Source organism: Typopeltis vanoorti, chromosome 25 (assembly GCF_054136105.1).
Source record: "Typopeltis vanoorti isolate ZY-2024b chromosome 25, IOZ_Tvanoo_1.0, whole genome shotgun sequence".
Taxonomy (NCBI): Eukaryota; Metazoa; Arthropoda; class Arachnida; order Uropygi; family Thelyphonidae; genus Typopeltis; species Typopeltis vanoorti.
Genome location: NC_143573.1, coordinates 12,659,690 through 12,678,891, shown reverse-complemented (window position 1 = coordinate 12,678,891; position 19,202 = coordinate 12,659,690). Strand labels below are relative to the sequence as shown.

General features: G+C 34.9%; 2 protein-coding genes across 2 annotated transcripts in view; one reads left to right on the top strand and one right to left on the bottom strand.

The window, feature by feature from the left end:
- Positions 1-10,204, top strand: part of ND-39 (NADH:ubiquinone oxidoreductase subunit 39) — a 287,270-nt gene extending 277,066 nt beyond the window's left edge. Inside the window, exon 11 of the mRNA XM_090414724.1 lies at positions 10,006-10,204. The gene's annotated coding sequence lies outside the window, so the exon portion shown is untranslated. The remainder of the gene's footprint in view (positions 1-10,005) is intronic.
- The window catches only part of LOC150092547 (gamma-glutamylaminecyclotransferase), a 43,143-nt gene that overhangs the window by 2,778 nt on the left and 21,163 nt on the right, over positions 1-19,202 (bottom strand). The window lies entirely within an intron of this gene.

The following is a 19,202-nucleotide window of genomic DNA, read 5'->3' as shown; positions in this document are numbered from 1 at the left end:
CCTAACCTAGAAGGTACTGATATCTGAATATGAATTCTTGTAAATATTTAATTGGATAACTTTTTGCAGATAGTTATACTAGTATGAAAGCTAAACAGTGTGTACAACTAGCTAAACAAAAGTCATGGGAGGACTTTGGCAAGAGCATACAAAATAACTATCAAGAAGGCGGCAAAATATTCTGGAGGTTGTTGAAGAAGCTTAGGAATGGAGGAAAGAGTGCTGTAAAAGGAGTTAGAGATGATAAAGGTGAAATGAAAACGGGAGAAAAGGATATCCTTGGAGTATGGAGTAATTACTTTGAAAAACTGCTAAATGAAACAAGCAGTGATGACAGCACAGTGATAAAAAAACACTGACCAGGCATGCAGTCAGGAATACATACTTGAAGTAGAAAAAGCCATCAAAGGCTTGAAATGTGGAAAGGCAGCAGGAGTAGATGATATTCAACCAGAAATGCTGAAGTATGGTGGTATAAAAGTCTTACAGTGGCTGCACTGCATAGTTCAGAATGCCTGGACAGAGGGATGAATTGCCAATGATTGGAGAAGAGCTCTCATAGTACCTATATATAAAAAGAGAAATGAAACTGATTGTGAGAATTACAGAGGTATATCCCTATTGAGTGTTCCTGATAAGATATATGCAAGTATACTTGAGAAACGGTTGAGAAGAATTGTGGAAGAAAAGCTTGGAGAAGAACAAGCTGGATTCAGGTCAAATAGAAGCTGTCAGGATCAGATCTTCACTTTACGACAAATAGTCGAGAAAGCATTGGAATATAACAAAGATCTGTATTTAAGTTTTGTCGATTTGGAAAAGGCATATGACAAGGTGCCAAGAGAGAAGCTATTCAATACGCTACAGTTATATGGTGTCAATGGGGCATTATATCAAGCAATACTTAGTCTTTATTTGAGTTGTAAGTCAGCAGTTAGAATTGAAGAAAGTACAGGAAGATGGTTTAATGTTAAATCTGGTGTGAGACAAGGATATACATTATCCCCTCTGTTATTCATTATCTATATGGATCACATTATGAAGGAAAGTGGTATTAAACATGATATCAAAACTTGAGATGTTAATGTCAGCTCTTTGCTTTATACGGATGATGTTATACTTCTGAATAAATCTGCTACAAGTTTGCAATATTCCCTGACTAAATTGAATAACTGTTGTAATAGATATGGTATGAAGGTCAGCAATAAAAAGACAAAGACAATGAAAATAGGCAGAATCATTGAAAATGTCAACTGTGTTGTGAATGGAGAACCTGTGGAACAAGTAAAACATTTCAGCTACTTAGGCACGATTTTTAGTGAAAATGGTAAATTAAATATGGAAATAGACAACAGAATCAACAAAGCTGGTATGGTAGGAAGTCAATTGAATAAATTCATATGGAATAAGAGAGAAATTAGTCAGAATACTAAATTAGCTGTATACAAGACAGTGTTCAAACCAGTTTTAACTTATGGATCTGAGAGCTGGGTCAGAAGTAAAACACTTGACCAAAGACTAGAGACCGCAGATATGAGAGTCCTGAGAAAGATTAGGGGTGTGAACAGATGGCATCAATGGCAATATCATATTAAAAACAAGAATATTAGGAAAGAATTTGACATTGTCAGCATCCAGGAATGCATTAGCAGAGCTAATCTCAGGTGGTATGGTCACTTAAACATAATGGGCGAGGAAAGATTAGCAAAACAAGCATTCTCTGCCAAGTTGGCAGGAAAACAACCCAGAGGAAGACCAAGATATAGGTGGATTGATACGGTACAACGTGCCTTAGACGATAGAAATATAAGATCTGGTGATGTTGGAGTCTTGACAAGTAACAGACTGATTTGGAGGAAAATTGTAGATAGGAAGTTAGTGATGATGTAAATTTTTCATGTAGTGCTATGATATCCTGTACACCCCTTGAGGGTACATGGCAGGAATTTCATGATAATGATGCTATACTTGTATGTTTATATTATACCATTCCACATTAAATGTTTTCTTTTGTTGAGTTAAACTTGGTGTTTGCCTGATTTTCTTTCATTGCACCGCTCATAAAATTAATCGGACCTTTGCGGAAGCCTTAAATGCTATTAACAACCTTGACCTGAAAATAAAGTAATAATATAAATATAGTTGATGATTGATTCGTCTGTATTATTTAGACAAATCTGAATATAGGGTAGCACAGTATAATATAAATTTCTTTATATTTAGATGAGCATCAATCAATAACTAACGAAGAATAACGGAATTTAAAGAGATAAGTATAAGTTTAACAAACCAACATAATTGGAACAGTCAGTTAGGTAGGACGTTCCAGCACAAGTGAGGATTAAGTGAATAATTGAGAGTTATGTTTGTGGAAACATGGAATAATGTTGTCACAATGTAGCTGTGAAAAAAAAGATAAGATATAATTTGTTTTATCATCATAAACTATACTCTGTAATTTTTGTTAGATTTAGTGCATAAGATAGTTTTAACGGATAGTGTATGTCGGGCATGTTATTTGTAGTTTGCATCGTGCTTTATTAGTATTTTGATACCATTAGCTGTATTGTAATCATCTAAGCATAACAGAACAATGGCAAACAAAATATTATTGTTCAGGAAATTTAATATATGAGGTGTAATGTATATGTTACAGAAAGTGAGAAATTTGTGGATGAAATTAATGACTGATGAGAATGTTGGAAATGCTAGAAAAATGAGTGCCAGAGGTAGGATCATTTATGATGAAAGGTAAGATAGGAGAGGAATGCAGGAATAAGTGACAGTGCACAAAATATGAATGATTGTTAATCCAAAGAAAGTGGTGGAAGATAAGTAGAAGGGCAAGGTGGGTAATGAGAAAAATAAGGTGCTTATAGCAGCCTTTCATGAGACAGTGTGTGATCTTGAGTGATTGGAGAAGCAAGTGGCTGAGTACAGAAGGGAAAGAAATAGGAGACTATGATTATGAAATAGGAAGAGTGAAGACAATATTGTGTGGTGATTCCATAATCAGGGGCATGCATGATGAAATTGCTCTTTTGTGGCGCAAAGATTAAAGATGTTAGAGGTTAAACGAAGGAAATGAATAGCTTTGACTGGCACAAATTATTTAAAAGATGACAAATGCAGAATTTGAGAGAATATGAAGGATTTACAAGAAAAGAAAAGAAGATGAGAGAAGGTAAAGTTTTTGTGAGTGTTTTGCCACATTATGGTAGGAATGAAATGAGGAAAAGGGCCTTATTGTATATGTGCAATAATGGCCCTTTTTTGAATTTGATGTATATATGACTGATGGATCACTTGAAGATTTGGAGTTAGGTTTGTGGAAAAAGTTTAGGTCAATGAGAAAATGGAAATGAAATCGAGGGACTAATAGTTGGGGGGAGGGATGCAAGTATGTATGTGTGTGTGTGTGTGTACAGACATCATTGAGATGAATGAGTGAGTGAGCATAAGAATCGGAAAGACTCAAGCGATGAATGCGGTTTCTCAGGTCTGAAATCTAAATGGTATGGTCATTAAAAGATGTCAGAGTACCTGATGTAATGTATATGGAGATATTGTATATGGTAATATGTAATATGGTGGCCCAAGGAGATATTTAAATTTTTTGGAAGTTTTTTTTTTTTTCTAAAACCATTTGAAAAGTTAAATAAGTTGGGTGTGTAATGGATGAAGAGGTGAAATATGCAGTTTGGAAGAAGACTGGAGGCCATGCAAGATGTGTAGAGCAGTCAGTTGCACGAAGGCAACAAGAACAGTAACTCGGGAAATTCATTTATACTAATGCCAAAAGCATCAGTAACAAAGGCAAGGTTGTTAAACATTGATTATTTCAAACTGATTAAAAATTATAGGGATCAATAAGACCTGGTTGATGAAGGAGAATATACTGAGGTAAGTGATATTGTGTTTTTTTTTTCAAGGTTAGAGAGAATGTCATCATCATCATCATCAAATTCCTGCCATGTACCCTCAAGGGGTTTACAGGATATGATAGTACTACATGAAAAAAAATTACATCATTATTAATTTCCTATCTACAATTTTCCTCCAAATCAGTCTGTTACTTGTCAAGATTCCAACATTATCAGATTTTATATTTCTATCGTCTAAAGCACTTTGTATCGTATCAATCCACCTATATCTTGGCCTTCCTCTGGGTCGTTTTGCTGCCACCCTGGCAGAGAACACTTGTTTTGCTAATCTTTCCTCGCCCATTCTATTTAAGTGACCATACCACCTGAGATTAGCTCTGCTAACGCATTCCTGGATGCTGACAATGTCAAGTTCTTTCCTAATATCCTCGTTTTTAATATGATATTGCCATTGATGCCATCTGTTCACGCCTATAATCTTTCTCAGGACTCTCATATCTGTGGTCTCTAGTCTTTGGTCAAGTGTTTTACTTCTGACCCAGCTCTCAGATCCATAAGTTAAAACTGGTTTGAACACTGTCTTGTATACAGCTAATTTAGTGTTCCGACTAATTTCTCTCTTATTCCATATGAATTTATTCAATTGACTTCCCACCATACCAGCTTTACTGATTCTGTTGTCTATTTCTATATTTAATTTACCATCTTCAGTAAAAATCGTGCCTAAATAGCTGAAATGTTTAACTTGTTCCACAGGTTCTCCATTCACAACACAGTTGACATTTTCAATGATTCTGCCTATTTTCATTGTCTTTGTCTTTTTATTGCTGACCTTCATACCATATCTATTACAACAGCTATTCAATTTAGTCAGAGAATCTTGCAGGCTTGTAGCAGATTTATTTAGAAGTATAACATCATCTGCATAAAGTAAAGAACTGACATTAACATCTCCAATTTTGATATCATGTTTAATACCACTTTCCTTCATAATGTGATCCATATAGATAATGAATAACAGAGGGGATAATGTACATCCTTGTCTCACACCAGATTTAACATTAACCCATCTTCCTGTACTTCCTTCAATTCTGACTGCTGACTTACAACTCAAATAAAGACTAAGTATTGCTTGGTATAATGCCCCATTCACACCATATAACTGCAGCGTATTGAATAGCTTCTCTCTTGGCACCTTGTCATATGCCTTTTCCAGATCGACAAAACTTAAATACAGATCTTATTCCTATTAAATTTCTTATATTCCTATATTCCTATAAAAATTATAGGTATCAATAAGACCTGGTTGATGAAGGAGAATATACTGAGGTAAGTGATATTGTGTTTTTTTTTTCAAGGTTAGAGAGAATGTAGATAGGGGTATTACCAGACAAGGAGTAATGAAAGCTTGGTCCACCTTTACCACGAGTTGCCTCAGTCCTGAATATGAAGTATATTCAGGCGCAAACTTTGTTTGCTTACACTTGGATAAAGCGTTAAACTAAATTTATTATAGTTTAACCAAGGGGGGAAAAACTTCCAAGAACTACACTTTTTTCTAGATAAAATCAGCCTTCTTCATCCTCACATCAAATTCACCCTAGAAAAAGAATCTCCACAGAGCATCTCCTTTCTGGATGTACATATTCAAAGAAAAGAAGGTAGTTCCATCTCCACTTCTGTCTATTGTAAGCCAACTTTTTCAGGACACTACATTCACAGTTCTTCAGCTCATCATCCATTTCAAAAATTTGGCATCATTAAATCATTAGTAACCAGAGCACACAGGTTCTCCTCCTCCAAAGAATCTTTAAACCAAGAATTGGAAATGATCAAAAATACAGCCATACAAATGGATACAATCCAAAAACAACTCAAAAAAAAATCATCAGCCACTTCCCCACACATCAACCTAGACAAGAACAAACCCTAGGATACCCATACCTTATATCAAAGGCATCTCCGAATGTCTTTTAAAAATTATGAAGAAATATAAATTGGCTGCTACCTATGAACTAATCAACCAAATCTACAATTGGTTACCTTCTCCTAAAGACAAACTCTCACCTCTGATGCTACCTGGCGTGTACGAGGTTCCATCTCCTGTAAATTGTCCTACTATGGACAGACAGGTAGATTCCATTAGCAAACGAATTTCAGAACATCAAGACCATATCCATCTTATCAACCCACAGAAATCTGGCCTCGCACAACACGGAATTGAAAACCCAAACCATGGGTTTGGATATATAAATATATATATATATATATATATATATATATATATATATAGATTTATATAAAGAAAGTGCTGAAGCCCTACTTCACCTAAAGTCTGGGAAATTGTCATCCTAAATTGTGTGAAATAATATTTATATGTTATCTCATTTTAATATAGTTTTTTTTTAATCCAGATATATTTTAATTTAATTTTACAACACATTACTGCACGCATAGAGGGATTCTATTGTAAGCATGCACCCTAACTGTATGTAATTCCTAGTATTGTTTGAATTAACTGTACTGAAGATGTCCTATGTTACTTAGGATGAAATATTTACTTATTAAAAAATCTTACTACTAGTGTTATGTGTGTATGTGTAGTCAAATTAATCTGTTATGATTTACACTATTGTCAGATCTTGTATTTCAGTCTTCTAAGTCACTTCTTTCTTTATCAATCAATATAGATGTTGGTCTTCCTCTGAGCCTTTTTCCTGTCATCCTGGCAAAAACACTTGCTTTGCTAACCTTTCCTCTCCCATTCTGGTTAGGTAACCATAACTGCTTAGATTAGCTATACTTATACATTCCTTAAAGCTAACAATATCAGCATCATTCCTAATATCCTATTTTTTAATACAATTCTGCCACTGACCTTTCCTAATCTTTTTCAGATATCTCATATCTATAGTCTCCAGTCTTTGATGAAGTGTTTCTTTTTGTAATCCATCTCTGAGGTCCACAAGTTGAACTCAATTTGAATATTGTCTTGTATAGTTTGACTAATTTCTCTCTTATTCCATATAAATTTATGCATTTGACTCCCTATCATAATACCAGCTTTACTATTTCTGTTGTCTATTTCCATATTCAATTTGCAATCTTCATTAAAACTGTGTGTAAATAGCCTGTTCTATTCATGATACTGCTGATGTTTTCAAAGTTTCTCTCTATTTTCATAGTATTTGTCTTTTTATTGCCAATTTTTTAATACCAAATTTATCACAGCTGTTATTCAGTTTGGTTAGGGAATCCTACAGACTTGTTCTATATTTATCTAGGAGTATAATATCATCTGCATAAAGTAAAGAACTGAGATTAACATCTCCAATTTGAATAGGTTTAATACCACTTTTCTCCATTTGACCCATATAGATCAACACTTCCCATGGAATATGAGGGGGGGCCATGGAATAATGAAAACAAATTTAAAATGTTTTAAGACTAAGTAGATTTTTTTTATCTTAAAAGAAATGTTTCATGTGCTTGTACTGCAAATGTACAATAACAATATATCTATCTATATAAAAATATAAGATAGACATGTCAAATGTGTATGTAAGATGCTAAATAATATTTTTGCATTTGATTTTTGCAATATTTGCTGTGTATGTTTTGTATTGAATATAAATACAATAAATATTATAATAATATATGTCTGTGTTACGATTTTTTTTTCTATAGGGCCGTGAAATATTTTAATTTTTCTAAACGGGGCTTCGACATCCATAAGTTTGGGAAGCACTGATATAGATGACGAATAACAGTGGAGATAAATGTGCATCTTTATCTCAACCCTGACTTAACATTAAACTATCTTCCTTTACTTCCTTCAGTTCTAACTGCTGACTTACAACTCAAATATAGACTGTATTGTTTGATATAATATCACTTATACCATATAATTTAAGCATTTTGAACAGGTTTTCGCTTTGCATCTTGTAATGTTTCTTTTCCAGATCTACTAATGTCTTTTATTCTCCTATAAGGAGTAGGTAAGGCCATTTTAGCCCTAACATTTAGAGACTTGGGGGGGGGGGGGGGAATTCAGTCTTCATCAGTAGCCAATCAGAGATAGGTGGTCCCAAGACTGTCACTAATTATAAATGGCATCCTGTGAAGATGTGGGTTTTCATATATCTACAGAACTTAAATACAGATCTTTGTTATTTTCCCATGATTTTTCAACTATTTTTCTTAAAGGTAAAAATCTGATCCTGACATTCCCCATTTGGCTTAAACCCAGCTGACTCTCCAAGTTTCCCCTTGCATAATTTTTCTTAGCCTTTTCTCAAGTATACTTGCATAAATCTTACCAGGAACAGTAGGGAAATTCCTCTGTACTAGTTCTCACATTCAATTTTGTTTTCTTTTTTATAGTTGGGTACTACTATGTGAGCTCTATTCCAATCTTATGAAATCTAAACCTCTGATTAGACCTGGATTATGCAGTGTAGCTGATGTAAAACTTTTTTATGCCTCCATATTTGAGCATTTCTGATCCAGTATCATCTACTTCAGCTGCTTTTCTGCATTTCAGATTTTTTATGCCTCCATATTTGAGCATTTCTGATCCAGTATCATCTACTTCAGCTGCTTTTCTGCATTTCAGATTTTTTCTACCTCAAGTATTGATATGTGCATTTTGAATGGTTTTTGCCACCATGCTATCATTGCTTGATTTCTTTTAGCAGTCTTTCAGAGTAAATACTCCAGACATCTAAAATATCTTCAGTTTTCATGTCACTTTATTATCTTTTTTTTTTATTATTCCTTTTACAGTACTTTTTTCCTCCATTTCTAAGCTTTTTCAATAGTCCACAAGAATATTTTACATATATAGAATATTTATGCAACTAAATGAACTAAATAATAATTCATTGTTATTTAGTTCATTGATAACAATGATTCAATAATAAACACTGACTTGTGAACCACTAAAGAATAGTGGTTTACAGGTCAGTGTTTATTTATAGAGGTAGATATTTTATAAGTTTTCTAGTATAAAGTTTGTCAGATAAGAAAGAAGCATGCATTGTATCTAATTAGTTAATTAGACTTGCAATTCAGTTGATGAAAAATCAGTAAGACGGGAGAATGTAAGTACAAAAAACCACGTGGAATCCCACCATTATTATTTTTTTTTATGTGACTCCATTACACAATAGGTTGCAAACTAAATTATTTTATTTCATTTATTCATTTATTTATTTTTAAATCTGGAAACCCTGTCTAGAAATCAAACATGGAATTGTTTTAAGCCATTTCATGCTTCCAGTAACTTCAGTGGTGGTCTTACACTGGGTAATGCAGCCACCTCCCACCTAAAGACATTCACAAAACATCCATGCCCACAGCAGGATCCAGACATGTAGCCTGTCTGTTGGAGAGTGGGTACATCACTTGGCCAACCCAGCTGCCAGTTCATTTATATCTGAGAATTCTAATGTATGAGATAATATAAATCTCTACATGTAGAAGTTTATGTTATATGATGGGAATTTTTGGCTACTGTACATATGTAAAAAATAAATAAATAAATAAACAAATAATTGCAATAAACTATTTTTAATAATGAAAAACATATAATGATGTATTATAATTGACATTCGGGTTTATGCTATGAAATTCATAGTAGTATTTCAATCCTAAAAAGTAAAAAGTTGTAATGATATTTAGTGGTATGAAGAGCATGAAGGATTTACTCAATGACAATTTTTTTTGAGTTGAGAGTGATGAGACTGATTTTGTCAGACTGAGACAAAGACTAACTGTGTATGTAATTTCTGGAATTGTTTTATATAGTGTTTTAATTATGAACAAATAGACAATCTATTCCAAAATCATATATCATATAGATCAAGTGAGTGTACCATTTCAGTTTAACCAAAAATCTTGGCCATTGTCAAAAACATTTAAAACTATGCGATATACCTCTGTTGTAAAAGTACGGTAAGTTTACATCCATAGGAAATAAAAACATGGAATAGCACTGTTTTTATACAAAAAGTAAATTTTTCATAAAGCAGTTTGTCTCACAGCAAACATTTTGTTCTGAGATATTTTGTAGCATTCACTAATGTTACCTTTTGCATCTATCCTGTTTTTGTTCTCATAGGTAGCAGCACTAGGAAAAGAGTGTGAAATTGATAATCTGCCAGTAAGAATGAACTGGGAGAGAAACAGAAACACTTAATTCAAGCAGAAACAATAGAAAAATACAAGGAAGAATTAAAGAGTCAAAGATTGTAGGATAAAAGTTTATATTTTTTGTGTATTTATTATTATGTGAGAAATAAAAGAAAGAAGTTTGTATATTTGGTAAAGTGAGTTTAGTTGAGTTAGATAAACAAGATGAATGTGGTAATGTGCAGAAGCACTCAGCACAGTTAAGAAGGGCTGCAAGTATCACTAATAGCAGTGGGTTAGTTGTAAAGCTGATGTACCATCAATACACATTACAGTAAATTCAGAACAAAGAATTTAGTAGAGCATTAATGCCATTCACTTTAGATCCAAATTTTCAGCAATTTGTTAGTCTGTGAATTCACTATGGTGAATGTTTTAGTGAGAGTTTGACTGTACCTGACAAATTATATCTTGTTTTCATTAATATTTTATTCCACTGTGAGGCAACAATTTGTGTGTAAAGTTTACATATAGAAAGGCTTAGGTATTGATTATTCATAATAGTACTTCATGGTATTAACAACACCAAGAACAGGAGAGAAAAAAAATTAATTTATTGAACTCACTAATATTTCACTGGTTTTCTACCCATTATCTTCAGAGCACAAATTATAACTGTGACAAGCACTCAACTAAATCATTGTAGAAGCATTTCGTATTGTAATTGAAAAAGAATCATCTCCCTAACATGGTACCCTCTATGGCCTGGATAACCATAAAATTAACTTGGAGAGGTCAAGCTGTCTGGTTTCAGAATGACTGTCTCCCAGATTTTGACAGATTAATGCAACCATATTTATTGAGCACCTATAGCAACTTTTATGTAATAACAATATTTTCTTCCATCTAATTCACTGTGAAGGAGTATCCAGAGAATGCTCCATCAGTCCCAACTTGCCATGCAGATGATTATGGATGTAATTTTTTGCATTCTTCAAGACAAATGTTAACTGATTTGCCAGTCTGTCCAAAGTAGGCTAACCTGCAGGCACAAGGAACTTTATACACTCTAGATTGTGTAAGAGGATGAAGTTGATCTTTAGGAGAATGGATGAAAGTAGCTAGCTAAATGAGTGGTTGAAAGTGGCACAGACATCATCATATTTGCAGACAACTTTAGCTATTTTTTCAGCTATAGTCTTAATATACAAGATGGAAATAGTTTTGCTTGATCTTGTAAGTTTATTGTAGGAGGGATGGGATGCATGCAGTATTTTATCCATTTTATAGTGGTTGTACCATTGGCTAAAAAGGTGTTGCGAAGGTATCTGAACTCAGTTTCAAGGGCTGTGTCATTTTAAATAAATAGCCATAGCTCAGTGAATAAGTGTTTTGAAGATGCCATACTGTTGGAATGGATGGTTGTGGGATTGTTTATGTAATACCTTCCTGTCTGTTGGGATTTTCTATAAATGGAAAAGGATAATGAGCCATTAGAAAGGCATATCACTAGTATATCCATAAGGCCAAATAGTAAACACATTGTCAGCACAGTCAAATTGTTAGTTTAAGTGTAGCTGTGCTGAGTGCTTGATTTCCAAAATGTTCCATACAAGTTGGCTAGCGTGCGTGTGTGGGTGGGGGGGAACACATTGCAGTGAATTCTCCTCTTTCCCCATCTCCCCACTTTATACATCCTGAAGTATATAAAGGGCCTACAGTTTAGCCTACCTTGGACAGACTGGTAGATCAGTTAAATGTATTGAAGAACATACAAATTACATCTGCAGTCATCTGTATGACAAGGCAGGTCTGGCAGACCATGTTCTGCATGCTTCTTCACATAGGATTAGATTACATATAGGTCATTATAGATCTGAGAGACCATTTACAGAATCAATATTCACTATGAAGAACTAACCCAGCCTCAACTAGTATGGTTACATTAATTTGCCCAAAGATCTGGAGACAGTCATTCTGAGACCAGATAGTTTGACTTTTCCAAATTAACTTTATGTTATCCAACTCTGTTTTTCAGAATCTGAACTAATGATAGAGAAGTAAAAATATATAAAACAAGAAATTACCTAACAGAAAATGTTACGTTGTCAGAACTAAAAATTACAATGAATAAAATAAAAATGGGAAACTCCCAGTAGACTATGGATATGGAACCATTTCAGTAATCCAAGCCTTTAGGTTTAGATTACTGAAAAAATTCAAAACATTGTGAACTGGTGAACTGGAGAGCAGAAACCATTCAGCCTGGTTGGCTGAGTGGTTTCTGCTCTCCAGCCAAAAGGTTGCAGGTTTGAATCATCCATGCCTGCTGTGGGCGTGGATGTTTGTGATTGTCTGTGAAAATACTAGTGGTGATTGTGGGTGGTAGATGGCATTGGTGGAAACAGAGAGTTCTAGAGTAGGTGCCCTCCCTCGATGAGTCTTTGGACTCCTGGAGGTGTCCTGTAATAATAATAATATCCCAATTTATAAAAAAAAAAAAGAAAGAAATAAAGATGACTGCAATAACTAGAGAAATTATTTTACTAATTCAGATTACAAGATATATGTAGAGATATTAAAAGAAAAGCAGAGAGTTTGGAATTTCACATAGTGTTGTATCCAGGCTCTGGGCAACGTTTCAAAGCAATGGAGGGTGTTCCATATGTTTGCTAAGAGGTCACCCCTGCTCTACCATGGGGCTTGAAGACAGATTTTTGGTTATAACAGCAAAACGCAATTGACACACCATGGCAGATCAACTTGAAAGTTGGCTCCATTCAAGCACAGGTACATGGATATCTCAACAAACTGTGGCAAGATGTCTGCGACAAGTAGGCATATGCGCCCGAAGGTCTGTAGTCTGTGTCGCTTTGTCCACAGCTCATTGTAGAGCATGTTTTCAGTAGTGTTATATCCAGAAAACTTGGACAATTTGGGCTAATGTACTCTTTACAGATGGGCATTTTAGTCTTTCCTCCAATTCTACAAAACACTTGGATCTGGCATGAAAGTGGTACTGCTTACCATCACAAGAATGTTCTTGAAAGGGATAGACATGGCAGTGTTGGGGTCATGGTGTGGGGAGGCATTATGCTTAATGGACACAATGTGCTACAAGTGCTGGAAAATGGGACTATGACTGGTGAATGATATTGCAAGAAGTTCTTCAGTGTCATGTTCGATTGTTTCTTGGTGCTATAGGTAAAGAATTCATTTTTATGTATGACAATGCCACACATCGTACACGAGGAGTGGAGATACTTTTGGAGACAGGATATTAATCGAATCGAGTGGCCAGCATGCTCCCCAGATCTCCACCCCATAGAACATGTTTGAGATGCAATAGGAAGATGCATAGCTGCTTGAAATTTGCCTTCAGAGCAAGGCCTTATACTTGCTCTGAAGGAGTGGGCCAGTTTACCTCAAGAGTCCTGAATAATTTGGTGCTAAGCATGGTATAACATTGTGAGAGCTGCATTGTAGTTCAGGGTGGACATATTCTATACTGCAACATCTCTCCGCATCTATAAGCACTGTACATTAATTCCTTAACTACATCCTTAGAAAAGTTGTAACTTTTGCCAAAAACATATTGCAATTTAATTTGTATGAAATTTATAAAACATTTTTTGTATAATGTAATTTATTACTTTGCTGGCAATAAATTTATGTCCAGGCTGTAGTCATGAAAATGTTTTCGTATACAGGTAAAAACATAGTTCATCCTTATCTTTTGGACACCAGTGTATATATCCTCAGGAGGCATTCACACTACAATGGGTTTACATTATAATAAATAATATATATATGATCCACACACAAAAGTCCACAAGACCTATAACACATTTGTGCCATGTGTGGCAGGAGGAATAGAAGAGAGAAGTCTGTTCACATTTTGCTTGAACAACTGAGAGTTGTAATACTTGGGAAAGGCAGAGTGGGAAAGACTGTTCCAAAGGACAGAAGTAGATAGAATGAAAGAGGAGGCAGTGAAGTTGGTTCAGTGAGTTTCATGATGGACTGTAAAAGGGTGTTGGTTAACAGTGGCTCTTGTTTTAATAATTTTGGACTAGAGTGGAGAAATGATAGTGGACAATAAGGCAGAGCATTATCCATGAAAGTATCTGTAGAAGAGGCAAAAGGCAGAAATTGAACATCTGTTAGAGAGGGAGTGAAGTGGGTTTGTGAGAGAGAGGGGGGGGGATCATTAATTAGCTAGATTGCCCTCTTCTGGATAGAATCGAGCAAGCTTAGAGAGGATTTTGGTGCACTACCCCAAATATTGGAGCAATATTTCATGGCTGGGTGGATTTGGACTTTGCATAGAATTAACAGGTGTGAAGTAGTGTTTTGTGCAAAACGTAAACCAAGTTTTTTAGCAGATGCAGAAGCTTCTGCATCTGCCAAAAAGCTTAAGGGGGGATACAGGCTCTTTCTTGTGAGAGATCAGACATAATTGAGTTTTTGTGGCACTGAAGTTTACAAGGTATAGCTAGAAGATCTGAATTCAGGTCCCTGGTCGTGGTAGATCTTCAGGATTTTGATACTTGAGCACTACAAGGTTTGTTGAATGTAAATGAGGAATGGAGTGTAGTGTTGTCAGCAAAGCTATGGATAGGATTGGAAGTCTGTGAGAGCAGGTCATTTATATACAAGAAGAAGTGAGTGGTGAAAGAACAGAACCCTAGAGTATTGCTGGGGAAATCTGAGGAGAGTAAATTGTCCACCATGACATGCAGTGAGCAAACAATGAGAAAGTTGGCAATCCACTTGCAGAGTGAGGAATAACTATAAATTCACATGTATACCACAGTAATTTAAATTTTAATAATATGTAGATATTTTGTCTTAAGTATCCTAAGTATCTTTTGTCTTAAGACATCATCAGTACAGTTATTACAAACAATACTAGGAATTACATTCAGAGGAACAGTTAGATTCAAATGCTAAAGCAAACAGTTAAATTCAAATGCATTCAAATGCTTACATTTGAATCCCTCTATGCATACAATAGCATGTTTGAGGATCCCCAAAAAAAAATTAATTCAGCTGTAATTAAAAATTAAATTAAAATACATCTGATAAAATTATTTTATACAATTGAGGATAATGATTTCCCAGACTTTTGGGATAATGAGGCAGTCATTACGGTTCAGATTGGGTCTGTGATGTAAGGCTTCAGCACTTTCTTTATATAAATGCCCATGTTTATATAAGGATCTATGTAGCAGCTTGGTGTTTTTTCATTGGATCCTATGGTTACAGTTTTCAACTCCATGTTGTGCAAGGCCAGATTTGTGCAATTTGAGAAGATGGGTGTTGTCTTGATGTTCAGAGATACATTTACTTATATATCTTCCTGTTTGTCTGTAGTAAGATATCTTACAAGAACATGGAACTTTGTGTATGCCAGGTAGCATCGTTGGTGAGAGAGTTTGTCTTTTGGAGAAGGTAGAAAATTGTTGATCTGCTACCTTCTCCAAACTTCAGTCCACTGTCTACCATCACTCCAAGATCCCAAATCTCATCCACTTCCTGAAGTACAACTCATTTGTCCAAGCTAAAAGTCTATTCAAATCTTCCTATAGAGAATTAACATCAACACTAACCCTCATAATTCTACCTAACTTTGCATCATCAGCAAATATTTGAAGATCCCAGTCAATCCACATGAAATATCATTAACAAATAAGTTAAACAGTAGGGACCCAAGAACAGAACCCTGAGACATGCCACTGGTATCTTCTTTTTCTGAGACACTGCTCCATCATACACAACTTGCTGATATTGTTCAGAGAGCCAATCTTTGGTTCATCTAACCAATAATTATTATTTTTGGTAACCTCAATGGAGTCAACAGACTCATCATGGGAGGCCCACTCAACCAGCAACATGTCTATCATAATGAGCTTTGAAGTTACTCATATTTATGCTGCCTGCATTCACAATGAACTCCTGCAATGCATTCCACTCACCAACAACTCTCCATACAAAAAATCTACTCCTTGCACCCATCTTCATCACATCTTTATACAACTTCCATGGATGGCCTCTTGTTCTTCCGATCTTAACATCTACTCGTTTTATAATTCCTTCTGTATTAATCTGATAGAATCCATATACTATCTATTCCTATCCTCTGTAGCTTGTACACTAATTTATCATGTGTTAATCTATCACATTTTTTTTGCAAAATCCAAGAACAAGCAGATTGCTAAAACAAGACTTGCCCTTCACAAACCCCATGCTTATGTCCATCAGCCCAATCCTGTATTCTATATCTAACCAATTTTTCCAACCCTCTGATCACAGCTGCAATATAAAGACTGGTCTATAATTCGAATCTTCTGTTCTCATGGCATGCTTATGGTTTGAGACTTAACAATCATAAGTCATTCCATATTAGTAAATGCAAGGAGATCCCTATATACTCATAACACCCTGATGAATGCTATATTTTGGTCAGAAATGGAACATCACAAATACAGCATCCCATATTTGTTGAATTTTGCCCTGTGCAGCTTTAATCTTTCAGGCTCATAAAAATTTTAAAAGCTTACAGATCTGAATTACTTCAGTATCATCATATCGTGACCTTTCAATCATATACAGCAATCACTCAATTAGTGCCTAATTTTTTTTTGTATACCCAAATCCTCTAAAATTCAATTAGTGCACCTATATGCATCTTAAAAATAAATGTTACACATTTTAAAAATTTTCTATGTATACATTTTTTTATGGCTAACTATTTTAAAAAATCACTCACCAGGATGAAATAATTTAGTTACCGAATTAAAATACTTTACAAAGTTATTTTTTGTCATACAATACTAAACTATTTCCATGTACACTACGTTTCAAATTTAATGCCAAAATTAATATCATCTGCTAATTGCATAACATTTTGCTGATCATATCTCATGCCTCCTTTGCAATTGTTTCCTGTACTTTTTTATTTTCAAATATTTTTCCAACCTTTAATCATGAGTAAAAGAATTAGTGAGCAAAAAAGTGGAAGTGTGATAAAGATTCGAAAAGTAATTTCATTGGAAGAAAAACTTGAAATAATAATAATTAACAAGGCAAGTCCAGAGTAAAGACTGGACAAGAACACAAAATATGAATCAACTATGAGAACAATTTTAAGCAAAGCTGCTGAATACAAAGAGAACCTGTACTCTTTGCAACCTTGAAAGAAAGGGCTATCAACGATGGAAAGCAGGAAGAATTCCACAGTAGTGCTGGGTGGTTTGAGCGTTTCAAAAAGGGAAATAGCCTACATAATGTTTGATTTACAGGCAAAGCTGCAAGTGCAGATAAGGAGGTGACTGCAGATTATCCAGAGATTTTGAAGAAAATTGTGGAAGAAAGGGGGGGGGTGCTATTGTGACCAACAAATATTTAATATCAATGAAACTGGCCTTTTTTTTGGAAGCAAATGTCTTCCAAGACTTTTCTGGCCAAATCAGAGAAATCTCAGCCTGGTTATAAAGTCGCCAAGGATTGACTTTTCTATTAGGTGGAAATGCCAAAGGTGATCTAAAGTTAAAACCCATGGTAGTTTATAGGACACAAAATCCTAGGGTCCTCAAAGGCATTAATCAAGCATCCCTCCTCGTTTGGAAGTCTAACAAGAAAGTGTGGATTACTAAAGCTTTATTCGAAAGATGGTTCACAAGTTATTTTTGTCTAATGGTTGAGAATTTTTGCAAATGAAATAATCTTGATTTAAAAGCTCTACTTATTTTAGACAATGCACCTGGTCACCCTACCTCTTTTGATTTGTTGTGTGAGAACACTAAAATGATATTTTTACTGCCAAATACAACTTCTCTCATGCAACCTATGGACCAGGGGATTATCACAACCTTTAAGGCATAGTCAATAGAAGTAACATCTGGAGAGAATTCTATGAGATTAGTAGAAGTCTAGAAGAAATTTAATGTTAAATCTGCTATTGAAAATACTCGTAATCTTGGAATGAAATTACTGCTAGCAATATGCGAGCCATTTGGAAGTACATTCCATTTTTCCACATTGTGCAGATGATCTTAGAGGCTTTTCAAATGAAATGGACAATGTTGTTGAGTAAATTTCAGGCATGAACTGGGTTTAGATGAGATTGATAATGATAACGTCCAAGAGTTAATTAAATCTCATTCTGAGATATTAAGTGATATTTGATCTGCTAAATTTAGATGTGCAGTGGGAAGATCCTGAAGAATATGAAGAAAATTTAACCACTGACAATCAGCCAAAAGAAATTTCACAGAAACAATTTGAAAATATTTTTCATACAATTGAAGTTTTTAAGCAGCAATGCTTAGAGGCTGACCCTGATAAAGGGAGAAGCAGTAAAATTTGCAGAAGAGTAGAAAAAGCAATAGAGCCATACCGTCAGTTGTATGAAAAAATAGAAACAGAATGCTGCCAAGCTATGTTGGCATCAATTCTTTGTTAAGAAGTAGAATAATAAATTTATATTCTGAATGTGTTTTATTATCTTTCAGTTTCATGGTTTTCCTTTAACTAGGTCCTGAGGCATACCCTAATTCTTTTATAAAAAAATTAGGGCCCAAAAAGAAATTTTAGTAATGAATTATTCTTTTCCCCATATTTGATTAATGCGCCTAATGCATTCTTTAAAATGGGCGTATTTTTTATTAATATGCCCATTTTAACACGTTCACTGCCACGCTACTTCGGCATAGTCTGTTCCCATACGCCGAGCAATTTCACTTCTTCACGGTCAGAACGGTAATCTCGTTGCCGGCGGTAAGCGTCATACGAGTATACTCGTAGTTGGCTTGTGCAGAGCATATACCATCTATGAGAATACACAGTTTTGATGCTAGCTCCACAAGCCAAGCATTTTCACTTCTTCAAGGTCAGTACAGTAATCTCGTTGCTGGCGGTAAGCGTCATACGAGTATACTTGTAGCTGGCTTGTGTGGCCGGTTTACCAACTACGAGTATACTCGTAGTTGGCAGCGAACATGTTAAAGAGCACACATTAATTGAGGGATTACTGTACTCCTGGACATCCTAAAAACAGAATTTGTCAAATGTTTTCAACAGTGACAGAAACAATGTATAAAGTGTGTTGCTGTAATAGGACTTTATTTTGAAAGAGATTAAATCCTGTCTTATTCTTTGGAAACCTGAAATCACTTTAAAAAA